We start from the raw sequence: 14,746 nt of genomic DNA, 5'->3' as shown, positions 1-14,746 counted from the left end.
TTTTTAACGTGCCTCTATACACAGCACCAGTGCATAATTGGTGCTTTATACATATTAAGATGATTTGGGGGCGCCTGGGTGTCTCAGTCGGTTAAGCGTCCGACTTCAGCTCAGGTCACGATCTCGCGGTCCGCGAGTTCGAGCCCTGCGTCGGGCTCTGGGCTGACAGCTCAGAGCCTGGAGCTTGCTTCCGATTCTGTGTCTCCCTCTGTCTCTGCCCCTCCCCCGTTCATGCTGTGTCTCTCTCTGTCTCAAAAATAAATAAATAAATAAATAAATAAATAAATAAATAAATGTTAAAAAAAAAAGATGATTTGGACAAAAATATGAATAGGATTCATCTTAGGTTGGATTCTCTAGGAGCAGAGGAAGAAAATAGCGTTCTTGTTAAGTGATTGTGGGGAGAGGCTCTGAGGAGAAGGGAGTGAGGGAAGCAGGGCAGGAGAAACAGCTCAGCAACGATATGGGTTCCATGGGAGATGGGCTTTGGTCTGGCTCCACATGGAAGCGCCTGACCACAAACCACAACAGGTATTCCACCCACCTGGAGGTAGGTGTTTGTGTTAGGCTAAGGGCAACAGAAGGGTCAGCCATGACTTGTTGGCACCTAGGAGAGCAGAGCAGCTGGTAAAGGATCTGAGGGCAGGAAGAGCTTCCCCTAGAGCAGGGATGTTCAGGGCACACCACACTGGGAATATCTTAGAAATGCGTATTTCTCAGATATGCATCTCAGGCCCCACTCACACGTGATGAACTTGAAACTCTGGGAGCAAGGTCCAGGCAATTGTTTTCCCATGCCCTCTAAACGACGGGGATCCCTATAAAGTTGGAGGAATACCACACTGCAGGATCCTGGACTAGGTTCTCTCAGACTCCTCCTCCCCGCTTGGTGATCAGACAACTTCCTGGTCATGGAGCCCTTGAAAGAACAAAATCTGACCTTGACCTAACATGGCAAGGGAGGAATGTAAAGGAAAGGAAATGTCACTGTAGCACTGGGTATACTCAATGCTTATGAATTTCTGGATTTCTTCCATAATAAAATCATTATAGAATTCAGTCAGATTTAGGAGCCTAAACTTTACTGGTAAGAGAGAATAGCTTATTCTGTATAACTTAGAGAACAGCATAAAGTTTAGGGGATAAAACTTTGGCTTTATATAAGAAAGAATTTTTTTTTAAATTGAGGTAACTATATATAGTAAAATCAATGCAGTTGCCATGTATTGAGGACCTACTATACATCAGGAACCTAATTACATGACACGTAGAAATCAGGGCCTCAGCTGGATTAGAGAAAGGAATTCATTTACCTACAGTTTTAAGTAGGTGTCAGACCATGGTATGAAGTTTTTATTTTTTTTTTATTTATTGTTTTTAAAATGTTTACTTATTTTGAGAGAGAGAGACAGTGAGAGAGCGCAAATATGAGTGGGGGAGGAGCAGAGAGAAAGGGAGAGAGAGAACCCCAAGCAGGCTCCGTGGTGTCAGCACAGAGCCTGATGCAGGGCTTGATCCCACAAACCATGAGGTCATGACTTGAGCTGAAATCAAGAGGCGGCTGCTTAGCCAACTGAGCCACCCAGGCGTCCCTCTGGTACCAGGTTTTTAAAAGACTGGATTCGGGGCGCCTGGGCGGCTCAGTCGGTTGGGCGTCCGACTTCAGCTCGGGTCACGATCTCGCAGTCTGTGGGTTCGAGCCCCGCGTCGGGCTCTGGCCTGATGGCTCAGAGCCTGGAGCCTGCTTCTGATTCTGTGTCTCCCTCTCTCTCTGCCCCTGCCCCGTTCATGCTCTGTCTCTCTCTGTCTCAAAAATAAATAAAACGTTAAAAAAAAAAAATTTAAAAGACTGGATTCATATGAGCAGAAGAATTTGCCAGGAATATGCACTGTATCACATTTGGGGTGCAGAAATTTACAAACAGGTCTTCGGTCTCAAAAGAAGATCCTTATGATATTGGGCCACAGGGATGATGTGCCAGGCCTCTAGAGAGAAATAAACAATGGGCAGAAATAACCTGGGCAGAAATAACAAAACCCTGCAAAATTAAAAGGGAATTTTCTACCTAGAACAGTCTGAAAACACCCATAAAAAGACCTGGATTCCAACCAGTGATAGACAGCAGCTCAGGGGCAAGGTCCAGAATGAATGCTGGGCAATGAGAATCCAGAGCTGGGAGCTATATCCAGGAGAGATGGGCCACTAAGGGAAGCATATCAAAAACCCAGGAAGGTCTCCATGGCAGAGTCAGTGGTGATAAAAAATTCCCAGGGGACTTGAGGGGTTAATAGGAGTCTGGGTCCACCAAATGGGCAGGGGCTAATCTCAGCAGCTCTTCTGATGGCATTGGTCAGAGTTTCTGCCCAAGCTGACCAACAGCAAACAATGATGGGGAAGGCTCATGACACTGGACCACAGAAGAGAACTGCACAGGTGCTTAAAATAGCCCAAGTTAGGGGTGCCTGGGTGGCTCAGTCGGTTGAGCGGCCGACTTCGGCTCAGGTCATGATCTCATGGTCCGTGAGTTCGAGCCCCTGTGCTCGGGCCCTGTGCTGACAGCTCAGAGCCTGGAGCCTGCTTCAGATTCTGTGTCTCCCTCTCTCTACCCCTCCTCTGCTTGCTCTCTCTCTCTAAAAAATAAAGGCTAAAAAAAAAATTAAAAATACCCCAGGTTATACAGGAAACAGCCCCAGGACTCACAGGCAGACTCCAGGAAGGAGGAGGGCACCTCTGAATGAGGCCAGACAAGGCTCTCTATTCTCCCCCATGAAACTGTGGGGCTGTAGTTACCTGGGTATACCAAAGTATCTCTAATTCTTAAAATAGTCACCTACAGTATGTGTTGTTAATCATCTCTCCAGATTAAGGAGGGAAAAGCCAAGGCTTTAACAGCTTTATTTCTGCTCACAGCCATACAGCTAGTCAGGATTTAGCTCACTCAAAATTCAAATTAAATTTACCTGGACTCTTCTCTGTGTAAGTGTTTCTCAAAATGTAGCCACTTGAACACCTATGATTGAATGGCCAACAGCATCTCTAGAGCTTGAGTCCCAGGAATCTGAACCTGCAGCAAGTTGGGTGATTTGTGTTATGCACACATTTCTGAGGACACCTCCTCTCTCCATGTTGCCTCTCTATCTCCCACAACAAAACTAGGATCCTGCAGAAGTACGTGCACCATGGAGAAGCATTCCAACCTGGGATGGATGACCACAGTTCGCAGATGTCTGGGAGTGGGCTGCTGCAGGGCAGGTGCGGAGCAAGAAGTGCTTGATTCGATGACCTCACAATGGCCAGCTGCCATTGAATTTCATAAGCCCAACCTCTCAAACTTCCTAGAGAGCTACCATGGATGGAATTTTGTGTTCCAGAAAGATATGTTGGGTTCTAACCCCCTGTATCTCAGAAAGTGACCTTATTTGGAAATAAGGTCATTGCAGGTACAGTTAGTTAAGATGAGGTCATAGTAGAGAAAGGTGGCCCTTAACCCAATATGACCCATGCACTTATAAGAAAAGGGACGATATGAAGACATACACACAGGGAGGACACCATGGAGGGACAGAGCAGAGATATAAATGATACAGCTGCAAGCCAAGGAGCACCCATGATTTCCGGCTACCATCAGAAACTAGGTAGAAGCAAGGAAAGATTCTACCTAGAGTCTCAGAGGGAGCATGGCCCCACTAACTTAACTTAGGACTTCTAGCCTCCAGAACAGGAAGAGAATAAATTTCTGTTGTTTTTACAGCAGCCCTTGGAAATTAATTCCTTATAGCAGCCCTAGGATATTAGTATGACAGCTAATGACAGGGAAATTTAGTGCTTCCTCGCCTCCTCTTTTGCAGCTAAAATTAGATTTATTTATTTTGAGAGGATGGGGGAAGGGCGGAGGTAGAGGGAGAAAGAGAATCCCAAGCAGGTTCTACATTATCAGCGCAGAGCCCAACGCAGGGCTCAGTCCCAGGGACCATGAGATCATGACCTGAGCCAAAGTCAAGAGTAGGGATGTTTAACCTAAAGAGCCACCCAGGTGCCCCAAACTCTTTTTGTTTCTTGACTAAGAGAGCCTAGACTTGAAATCTCTGAGACTGAACATACGTTATGAAATCAAAAGTGTCTGTCTTCAGAGAATGTTGATGAAACGTTTGAATCCTCTGGCTTCCCCTCTTCTGCTGTCACCACACGAAATCTCTTCCAAGGATGATCTCTCTCTCTCTCCTACTTCTGTTACTGTGAAGAGAAGTTCCAAGGCACAAATGCCCCTGCTGTAATCTCCTTCCAACGGTGCTGCAGACCATACCAAATTGCATCAAATCTAGCAATTTTTGGTACAAGAAAGGTTATCAGTTGTTGGGGGAAAGAAAAAATCTATATAAATATATATACATTTTATACAACATTTTAAAAGCACTGCCTCTGAGTCGTTCCTGCCAGTTGGAAGGGCCAAATCTCAAGGCCAGCAGCCTTTTGATGTTGAAATGTTTGTGTTGCCTGACAGGACCCAAACATTTGTAAATCGGGGACTAAAGCTAATACTGATCGCAGGGGGAAGGCAAGGCCAATCTCCCACTTCCGTCAGCTCAAAATAAATGTTACTTCTTCTAAAGGCACATTTAGAGTCTGAATCCAGGATGAATCAGACCGAGTGTTCTTATTTAGATAATAGTGAAATCAGGCCTTAGAGAATTGTTAGTCAGCAAAACTTAATTTTGGTAAACCCATGCTGCGGGAAAGGAAATGAAGGGAGATGGAACCGGATTTAGACCTGCCGGAGACCAAAAACAGCGAGGTACACAGGAGAAAGATCAATCTGATGTTCCTCTTGCTTGAGGAGAAGCTGGGGTGAGCTGCAGGAAAAGGAGTCGCTCACTTTGCAAAGTTGGTGAGCTCCTTCCAGCTACGAGATCAGCCTGGGAACACTGTCCTACAGTGGCTTCTCACGGATACCGCTCCACTCAATGGCCTTCATCCTCCTTGGCCACAGCTCCTCCAGCAAGGCTCCTGCTCATCCCCGTGGCTGTCGCCCCTCCCTGCATGGTCTCAGAAGCTGCGGCCCATCATGTCTGGACAACCCTCTGGGGCCTCGGGTGCAGAGGTATTTCCCCAGCAGAGCCCTTGCGAGGTGGGGGCTGTCACTTCTCATTCTGAAGCGTCTTCAATATGATGATGGATTAAAATGGCTCTGGGCAAGAAAGACAGTCTGCCCATCCTGTCCTTGTCAGTCACCAGATGTGGGACAAAAGAAAGTTATAGCAAGAAGTGTTCCTCTGCTTTTCTCTCTCACACTTCTCTCAGTCTTCTAGAGTAATTCCAGGAAGGAATGAGAGACATTAATAGCCAGCGGATGGGAGCACTAATCTGCTTTTAAAAGTACTTCATTTAAATTCTTCCTGGTCCTATGACAGATTTCTTTCAATCTGGCCTCATTTCGTCTGGTGCTGTCCTCAGCTTAAAAACTCACAGAACTCACTAAGCAAACCACAGGAACCTCGGAAGTTAAGTACATTCACTGTGGAAGGGTATAGCACATCTCGTTCTCTCAAGGAATTGAGGTAGTCTATATCCCACTTTACTGAATACATCTGAAAAAAGAGAGGAACCATAAAAGATCTAAAATGATTTTCATTCTGTTATTCTCCAATCAGGGTGCGCCAGTCTATGGGAATAAAGTCATGGAAAATACCCTCCATTTTCCCTTAATGTGCAAATATTCGTGGAAGAGAAATACAGCAAAGAGAAAAGGCTATTACAGAAAGAACCATAATAGACATGAGGAGAGTACGCAGGGAGGATAAACAACGCTGCCCAAAGATTTGCAAAGACGTGTTCTTGCAGGAAGACTGAAGGTTCGCCAGGTATTGGCACATAAGAGGAGGAAAGTGGTGGGTGGTGCCTGTTGGGTGGTGGGGGGCTGGGGGGAGACAGGGAATGGCAAGGAGACAGGTTAGGTCCTTAGGGAGCAAAACCTATGATGTTTGTGGAAGGCAATAAGGAGTTCAATGGGGATGAGCAAAGATACAGACAAGAAGGAAAAAGAGATTGGATGAGTGCTGGAACATAAAGACTATTGCAGAATAAAAGTAAGTTTTCTCTGGCAATGGAAAGTCATTGATGGGTTTTAAACACAGGACTGAGGATTGGATAAAGTTTTGACAATTTCTCTGGCAGTAATGTGGAAAATGTTTTAGAGGGAACAAACCTAGGAGTGGGGTAGGAGGCTTGTTAAAATACTGTTGCCACTACCTAAAGAGCAGAGAATACACGTCTGGGATATAGGGTCAGGGTCTGAAGAGGCAGTGCCATAAGCCTGGCTCTCTGCAAACTATGTACACAGTGAAATAATCTGGAATCAATTTGTTAGAAGGACAAAAAAAAAAAAAAAAAAGAACCAAAAATAAAGATATCTTAAGAAAAATAATTTTCTCACCCCCTACTCCTATCTAAGGAAGCAACAACACCATCATGAAAAGAAGCTAGAATTTAAAAAAAAAAAAAAAAAAAAAAAAAAATATATATATATATATCTTGGGGCACCTGAGTGGCTCAGTCAGTTAAGCGACTGGCTCTTGATTTTGGCTCAGGTTATGATCTCATGGTTGGTGAGTTTGAGCCCCACGTCGGGCTCTGTGCTGACCGCTCGGAGCCTGGAGCCTGCTTCGGATTCTGTGTCTCCCTCTCTCTCTGCCCCTCCCACATGCTCGCTCTCTCTCTCTCAGAATAAATAAATAAAACTCAAAAAAAAAAATCTTGATAGCATCCAGACCATTTTTCCCATAGAGGGGAAAGATTGTTTTAAATATTAACTGATATATTTTCCTGCGTTGTAATTTTTCCTTACCTGCCACCACTCTACCATTAAACTGTTTGAGGGTAAGACTAACAACCATAAAAAAGGGAGGTCGCAAAAGACTCCAGCGAGAACCACCTTTTAAACCCTTGATCTCCTAACCCGGTCTTGGCACAGAGGCAGTAACTAACTCAGTAACTCACTCACTGTTGCTCAGCCTGTAGGAAAACGTTGTATTCCTTTCCAGATGTATTTCTGCTCTTTGATGACAACTCAAGCAGATCTATGACTTTATGGCCACTCTTGGTTTTAAGAGCAGGTCCTGTTTTCAAGACTAGTGCTCCCTTTTTGGTACTACAGATGTCCCTTCGAGCATACAGCAAAAGGTACTTTGCCTCATCCAGAGAAAGCTTTATACTCAGGCCATCCCTAACCCAGCCTGGAGACCTAGACACCTTGGACACCTCCCTCTTCCCATTGAGGCTCTTACTGAAAGAAGAGTAGGAATATACAGGAAAGGGGCAAACATTCTTCTCATTTATTAGGTATGGTTCTAGTGGCCCTCTGTAGTTATGCTGACTAGTGATGTCCTCCATGAGACAGGTGTCACATGCTGATTCTTCCAAGGGGTCCAGAATCCATTGTGTGAATTTCATCCCTGCACAAATTCCTGACATGGACAACTGGACCATTAGCCAATCACTCCCTTTTCAATTTCTGTCCCTGGGAACACTCCCACAGATGTTGGCTTCCCCTTGCCCCTGAAAGATACCCTATTGGATAGCTAAGAGATGGTTCAAGTTTAGCTACTTTCTGCACCATCCATTTGGGCCATTCTCAAACACCCTGCTGCACTAAACACTAGGAGCGCAAGCAGTCTGCCACTGGATGCCCTGTTTCCCCACCCTGCTGTCACAGGGGCTCCAGTGACCTGTTGCTTCTGGGCTAGAAGCAGGCACGCATTTCTATGTTTACCAGGACGCTCGTATTAAGCTCCCTTAAGAGTAACCTGTGAGTGCTACACTCTGATGGGCTTCGTTGCAGTGACCTGTGACTTTTGCAACTCGGCAATATCCACCTGGGGAGGGTGGTCCCAGTCCCTTTCTTTCTGACCTCAAAGAACTCTCTGGATGATTCTCTTGGAGAACCCCTTCCCGCTCCCAACCCAAGGAAAAGGTAAAAGCTTCAGACATGACTGCTACTGTAAAGTTTTCTTGTCCTGTAACCAATTCCCTTGGAATTGCCAGTCTCCTGTTTGCATAGGTTGTTTGGGGAGGGGAGGGTGGGGGATCAGGAGCCTGGTTTGGCAACCTTTTCACTAGCACTGGAAGTACTAACTGGCAGCAACTTGGTGCTCTATTTAGAATGTCACAGTACTTACTGTTCCCGGTTTGGGGCTTCAGCCAAAATTCCAGGACAATAGGAAAAGCCTCATTCAATATCCTATTTTAACAACTTTGAAAACTGAAGAGGACTTTTGTCATTGTCATTGTTGTTGATTTTAGCTCTTCAAGAACTATAGTGCTCGGAATGTAGAGTTCAGCTTCAACTATGGAGGAAGGAAGAGGCAAGGCTGACCTAAGAGCTGTGTAGCAACTAGACAAGGAAATAAGAAAGTAAAGTTGTGTACTGAACATGGGTAATGGGGAAAGCTTTGGGACGAGATAGAAACGTGTCTGCACGTGTGAAGGTTGGTTGGGAAACCACTTCTTGCTCCGCTTTTGGGGTCAAAACCTTGGGAGGGAAGGGTGGTTGACAACTTCAAATAACTTTGGAGGCTCTCAAAGCAGAGAGGGTTTATCTCTCTTGCTGTGGGGGAGAGCTCTTTGCTTTACAAAGAGCCAGAGGGTGGAACAGAAACAGCTATAAGGAGACCCAGAGAAGGCCCTGTGGAGAGTCCTACAGCCCTGTCATGGAAGCATCTAAGAGTATCTGAGAGTGCTAGCCAATAGGAAGAGCCCTCCAGGCTGGAACAAGGAGGAGACAGGGTGTGTTACATCTATAGGCACCTATAGGTGAGTCCGCAAGCAGATGATACAGTCCCAGCAGGGACAGGGGTGCGACCAAGACCTGGAAGAATGAGACAACCACAGCGGCGGCCTGTAAGAACACATAATGGGTTGAGGTTCTATGCTCACCCCACCTCACCCCAACCTGGAGCTAGCACAGACTTTTGCACCTTGATTCTTCCCCAGTGGAAGAGAAGGAAAGGGGAGGGACTGGGAGAAATGGAATTGACGTAGTAGCTACCTAAATGAGATTGGATTTTATTTTTTATTCATTTTTTTAAAGTTTTATTTGAGAGAGCGAGAGAGAGAGAGAGATAGTGTGTGCTAGTAGGGGGTGGGGGCAGAGAGAGAGGCTCTGCACTGTCAGTGTGCATCAGCTAGAGCTCAAATGGTGAGATCATGACCTGAGCTGAAACCAAGAGCCAGATACTCAGCCAACGGAGCCGTCCAGGCACCCCTGAATTTTAAATAAAAATGACTGACTTACCTTAATTTGCAAGGTTGAGTTTTTTGCCTTAGAAAAAAAAAATAGGTGGCTCATGAGCTAAGTTGAACGCAGGTATGGAGAAACATAAATGTGTCCTTTGTCCACTCCAGACTGTATGGCTAGGCAGTCCCACCTCACACCCGGTCTTAAAGATGGCAGATTGCAACTGGGTTGTGGTGAGGAGTGGGAACTGCCTTAGAATCTAAACAGAGTTTGCAACGAAGCCAGATCTCTACCCTGATCGTAATCATTGCCTTACACCAGAAGGGGTAATATCTATAACCACAATGGGCTGATCAGGAGCATTTAAAGAAGAAAATATTTCACTAACACATTTCCTTTGGATGTGATGAATCCTGTCCTGCCACAGCCAAGCTCTCCAACCAAGCCAAAATCCAAATCTCTAAATAATGTGTTCCTCTCCTTAATCCCCATCACTTAGACATGCCTCCATGTTCATTAAAATTGGCGTCAGAATACCTGGAAGGTTTATAACCTTCATTGAAGCAATGGGGGAGATACTGATTAGGTACAGAGGCAGAATATGTGCTTATTTAGCAGGGGGGCTCTAAGAGTCAGCATGCCGGGGGGTCAAATCTAGAGTCTGCAATTTACTCTATGCGCAACCTTGAGCAAATTGCTTAAATGTCGTGTGCCTCAGTTGCACCTTGTGTAAAGTAAGGATGATTACACTAGTTCTCTCAAGGTCTCCTAAATTGAAAGCCAACATAACTACTTACAGGTGAATGTGTATAGGAGTGAGTTCTCCGTCAGGTCAGACATTCAAGTTCAGGCTGGACAGCCACATGGTGGGGATGTTGCGTTGGACTGAGTAACTGGTGAGATCCTTGCCAGCTCTGAATATCCTTTGAAAAAGAAGGCTCAGTGCCAAAGAACAGCATCCACTTTGAGATAAACCCAACTGGCTCTCATTTGGAAAAGGAGGCCAAAGACACACAATCTATTTGAAACTAAGATAGAAATGGGCCAAGTCCCCTTTGCTGTTGACTCAGCAACGAGAGAGTTGTGTCAGGTGCATTAGATGTGGTCAGGAAGCCTGGGCTAGACCCCAGTTTGCTCTCAGCAGCCTGTCTTGGGGAAGCCAAGTAATAGACACGGACTGCAGATTCTTCACTTGTAAAATGGGTGTAAAAACTGTTTTTTTCTCAAAAGGTACTCATGAGGATGAAATGAGCCAATGTGAAATTGCTTTGAAAATGGTAAATCACAGGATGAATATAGGTATTATCATTTTCAGAGCTCAAATTACACTATACATCATTAATTCTGAAAATAACATATGTAACCTCAGACTCAGGCTGTGACTAAGCCCTTATTTTAACAATCGTGATGGGTGTAGAAGTTAGAAAAACTACCATTTCAAAAGTTCTTGCATATTTTCTCTACCACTCAAGAGTGGAGACTCCAATTTACCTTCAAGGGAAGCTGTGACTTTCTGAACAAAGAAAAATAAAAACAAAAACAAAACGAAAGGCACAGCACCTGGGCCATATAGGTTTATGCAAAGATAAGCAATCTTACCTATTTTTTTTTTTAATTTTTTAATTTTTTATTTTTTTTTTAAATTTTTTTTAACGTTTATTTATTTTTGAGACAGAGAGAGACAAAGCATGAACGGAGGAGGGTCAGAGAGAGGGAGACACAGAATCCGAAACAGGCTCCAGGCTCTGAGCTGTCAGCACAGAGCCCGACGCGGGGCTCGAACCCACGGACCGCGAGATCATGACCTGAGCTGAAGTCGGCCGCTTAACCGACTGAGCCACCCAGGCGCCCCATTACCTATTGTTTTTAGGAATAATTAGGTCATCCTCAACTTTAATGCTGAAGTCTTAGACCCAGTAAAGCTTTTCTCTATAAATTTTTACTCAGATATTTATGGACAGAAACTCTACACCAGGCAAATAAGAGTGGTGACAAGTCAGATACGTTTCTCATGGTGTTCACAGGCTGTATCATAGGAGACAGATAAAATAAGCAAAAATGACACGAATAACATATAAAGTGCCCTAAAGGCAATGAGGAAGTAAAAAAAAAAAGTGCTATTAAGAATCTGTAAGCTGAGGACCACTAAATGTGGAATTGGGGAAGTTGTCCTGAGAAAATAATATTTAAGCTGAGCCTTGAAAGATGAGCAGGAATTACCCAGGTGCAAGATGCCAGATGAGAGCAGAAATGTTTGTCCATCGTTTCTTTGAAGATAAGTGCTCTTTTCCTCTGGATGAATTTAGATGACTATGCCTATAAAGTAATTGCTATTCATGGTAAGTTTTGTGTATTCTTCTCTGGATAGACGTTACCAGAAGAAGCAAGCTAAGGTGAAAAGGGTTCAAGAAGGGCAAGGATATGCTGCCATATTTTATGTCTCATCCTGGAAGGAGGTGTTGTAAAAAGAACAAGACTGGGCTCAATATTGACTGGACATCCTAGACTTCATGTGTGGCTTTACGAGATGTAGCCCTGTTGGTATGATCGTCTTCCTGTCCCCACTTGGTATCCAAAGTCAAGGTCCCTCACTAAGTAAGGCTGGATTTTTACTTTATGTAAGCGAATCATCTCACTGTACCATCCTGTGAAAAGGTTAATCCTGGGAAAGAAAATGAAGACTCACTTTTTGTACCTTTAGCCAAAGTGTAGTCTGGGCTTGAACTTGAACCTGAAAACAAGCATGACCTAACATGATTATTATGAGGAATTGCCTGTGATGTGCTTTCCTTCTTTCTTCCCCCATTTTGGCTGTGCTCTGTTGGAACAGTGGAACTTTCTCCTCCATACTTGGGAAGGTGAAGAAGAGAATCCCGTTCTGGAGCCTAGAGCAGTGGTGGAGGCCTTGTCATCCATAGAAGACAAGTATGTCTGGCAACAAGGTGATCCCACAGCAGTGAGAAATGTGGCGACAAAGCTGCACTTTATCCTGGCACTGTCATCCTATAAAACAGCTGCGGCTAAGAAACCTCCCACCCATTCTTTGGTGTTCTGGGAAACAGCCTGCCGCAAAGTAACATCCTTCTCCAAATGACCTAAGTAAGACTTGCAGACGCTCCCTTGTTTATATATGGTAAGACCAGACACAGAACCTCCACATTTCCATTCTTTGTCTCATACATGATTGCCTATGATGATTGCTCCCCCCGCCCCCTACCCCACAATCAGAACAAAGTGCTTATGAATCCAATTCTGGTTAAGTTTCTTTTCTCTCTAATCCCTGAATTCTGACCTGAGCCTGAGCCAGCATCCAGCCTCTCCTTGATTCCCATCCACTCCCCAAGGACAGGCTGACCTCAGAGTATAACTTTCTGTGATGTGATCAGCCACCCTTTCATCCCTGTTCCACACACATGGGTATTTCTGGTCTTGTTTATTTTCCTCAAAAGAAAAAAACTCTCTCTGCCTAAACCTTGATCATAAACCTTGCTGATCTATTATTACAATAGTAGAACTCTCCGACCACATGATCAGAGAAAGAATCCTGGAAATAATCCTTGAAACAATCCTTTCAAATAAAGTCTCTCTTTACTAAGTCCAGATTTGTTTTTTATTTGACAGTGGTGAGATGGAAGTAAGCCCCAAGTGGAAAAATATGTGGGACTCCATTCTGAACACACGTTCAGATGAGTTGGCATCCTGGAGAAGCGTCAGAAAGAACAAGAGAAAAGTATAAAGAAGGACAATTAGGTCAGAAGTCTTCATGGGGTCATAATTTTGGTATTAAATATGAAATGTAATCTAATTTTGGGAACAGTTTTTGGAAACCGGATGATTAGGTTACATATAAAATAATTTTTTAATGGGAAAAACACCCCAGGTGGCAGAATCCAGCCAGCTTACAGCAAGCAATTCTTTCCCAGGTATTGGAAATTGCTCTAGCATTAAAATCTAGCCTATTATGAAGAATATGCAGTTAAGGAATAAAGTCCTTATCTCCACAGGCAAAGACTCTGCCTTTGGCTAGGAGTAATTCCTCTCTCCCTACCTGCCAGGAAATGCAGTCCCTAAAGTTTTTCTCAAAGGTGACCCCAAACACCTCTAAGAAAGTTAAAGACACAACAGTTCCTTCTATCATTGCCACATCTTTGTTCTGACCTTCTCCAGAGATTGAGGTTTCGTCAGTCTTCAATAAAAGCAGAATTATTAACACCTTAACTCTTGTATTTACTTATCAGTTAAACATATAATCCTTTAAAGTAAGAAATGGTAGGAACAGGGAGGAAAGGCTAACCTTTAGAGTCAGACACACTGAGGTTCAAATGCAAGCTCTGTCACACATTCGCTCTGTGATCTTTCAGGGCAGGTTAATTGAGCTCAGCAAGGTCATCACTAAGTGGAAATGATAGCTCTCATGATATTAGAGCATTATTACTAGGATTGGTAATCACTAAAAACATTAGGATTATTACGATCGGTAATCACTAAAAACATTATGAAAACATTCTTGGTCTTGAGTAGAGGGTTACTAAATCTTATTTTTCCCCCTCAATTCATGCTGAGCACATTTGAAGCCAGGTCTTCCATTTTCCCTCTCTCAAGTCCAACACAATGACTGGGTTTCATCACTCATTAAAGCCGATTATTTAACCAATTTTAAAATTATTGTGAACATAGAAAAACTAAGTTCAACACTAACTCAAAAAGACTTATAATGATTTTTCCTTTTTTTTGTCTTCTTCTTTCTATTTTCTTTAGGAATTACATATTAGTTCCCATTCCTTTCCTTCCCATGAATCATCCAGGTTTGCCAAGCTTGGCAAGGCCAGGGTCAAAGAGGCAGCCAGGGCTACTGAGGCACACAAGACCCAGGCCAAGAAGGTGACTGAGACTAAAGGAGTGACCAGAACTTGTGGGGCTTGGGCGGAGAAGGCAGCCAAAGGGGTCAATATATTGATTATAAAAGAGGGAAATGAGCAAATAAGAAAATAGGAACCATGTTTCTCATTGGGAAAGGGAGTTCAAATGACACAGCTAGAATAATTCCTGTGATTTGGGGATTTGAATTAGAGGTATGGATGAATTTATACTAACTAACAGAAGTAATTGACTTAAGTACAATTTGGAAATAAGGAATATGTTGCCAAGAGAACCCCCAGATGCCAAAAAGACATTGGGTGCTGGAAAGGTCAATAACTTCTTTGCGGGGCAGTGTAAGAGATAGAATGTACCAGAGAAATCTGCTCTGCTCTCTACAGAGACCTCAGTTATATAAGAAATAAACCATCTTATCCTCTTGTTGTGTGTGTGGCATCTTCAGTCTTGATATCTGAAAAAAATTGGGGTGGGATTCCATCATGCCTCTATAGTTGGGTTACAGCACTTACGATGGAGAAAACAGGTAGGCACCACCTTAGCAACATGATCTAATTTCACATCATCAGTGATAGGGTAAATATCACGTGCCTTCTGTTGTGATGAACAGAGAATGACACAATGTTATTTCTGTCATAGTC

At 43.9% G+C, this 14,746-nt stretch overlaps 2 long non-coding RNA genes across 2 annotated transcripts; one reads left to right on the top strand and one right to left on the bottom strand.

Annotated features, from left to right (window-relative positions):
* Nucleotides 1-608: 608 nt before the first annotated feature.
* Nucleotides 609-3,669, bottom strand: LOC109268365 (uncharacterized). Its single transcript, XR_002080616.2, has 3 exons — nucleotides 3,199-3,669; nucleotides 2,962-3,065; nucleotides 609-946 (listed from the first exon to the last, which is right to left on the bottom strand). It is a non-coding gene; the product is annotated as an uncharacterized LOC109268365 (long non-coding RNA).
* Nucleotides 3,670-11,541: 7,872 nt separating this feature from the next.
* Nucleotides 11,542-14,524, top strand: LOC109266733 (uncharacterized). The gene is made up of 3 exons (XR_002079847.2): nucleotides 11,542-12,363; nucleotides 12,852-12,980; nucleotides 13,989-14,524. It is a non-coding gene; the product is annotated as an uncharacterized LOC109266733 (long non-coding RNA).
* Nucleotides 14,525-14,746: the final 222 nt, after the last annotated feature.

The sequence above is a fragment of the Panthera pardus genome, unplaced genomic scaffold (genome assembly GCF_024362965.1).
Source record: "Panthera pardus isolate Hobbes unplaced genomic scaffold, ASM2436296v1 HiC_scaffold_26, whole genome shotgun sequence".
In the NCBI taxonomy this organism is placed as follows: domain Eukaryota; kingdom Metazoa; phylum Chordata; class Mammalia; order Carnivora; family Felidae; genus Panthera; species Panthera pardus.
Note: the sequence above shows the minus strand (reverse complement) of the source record. Positions and strands in the feature narration are given on the sequence as shown.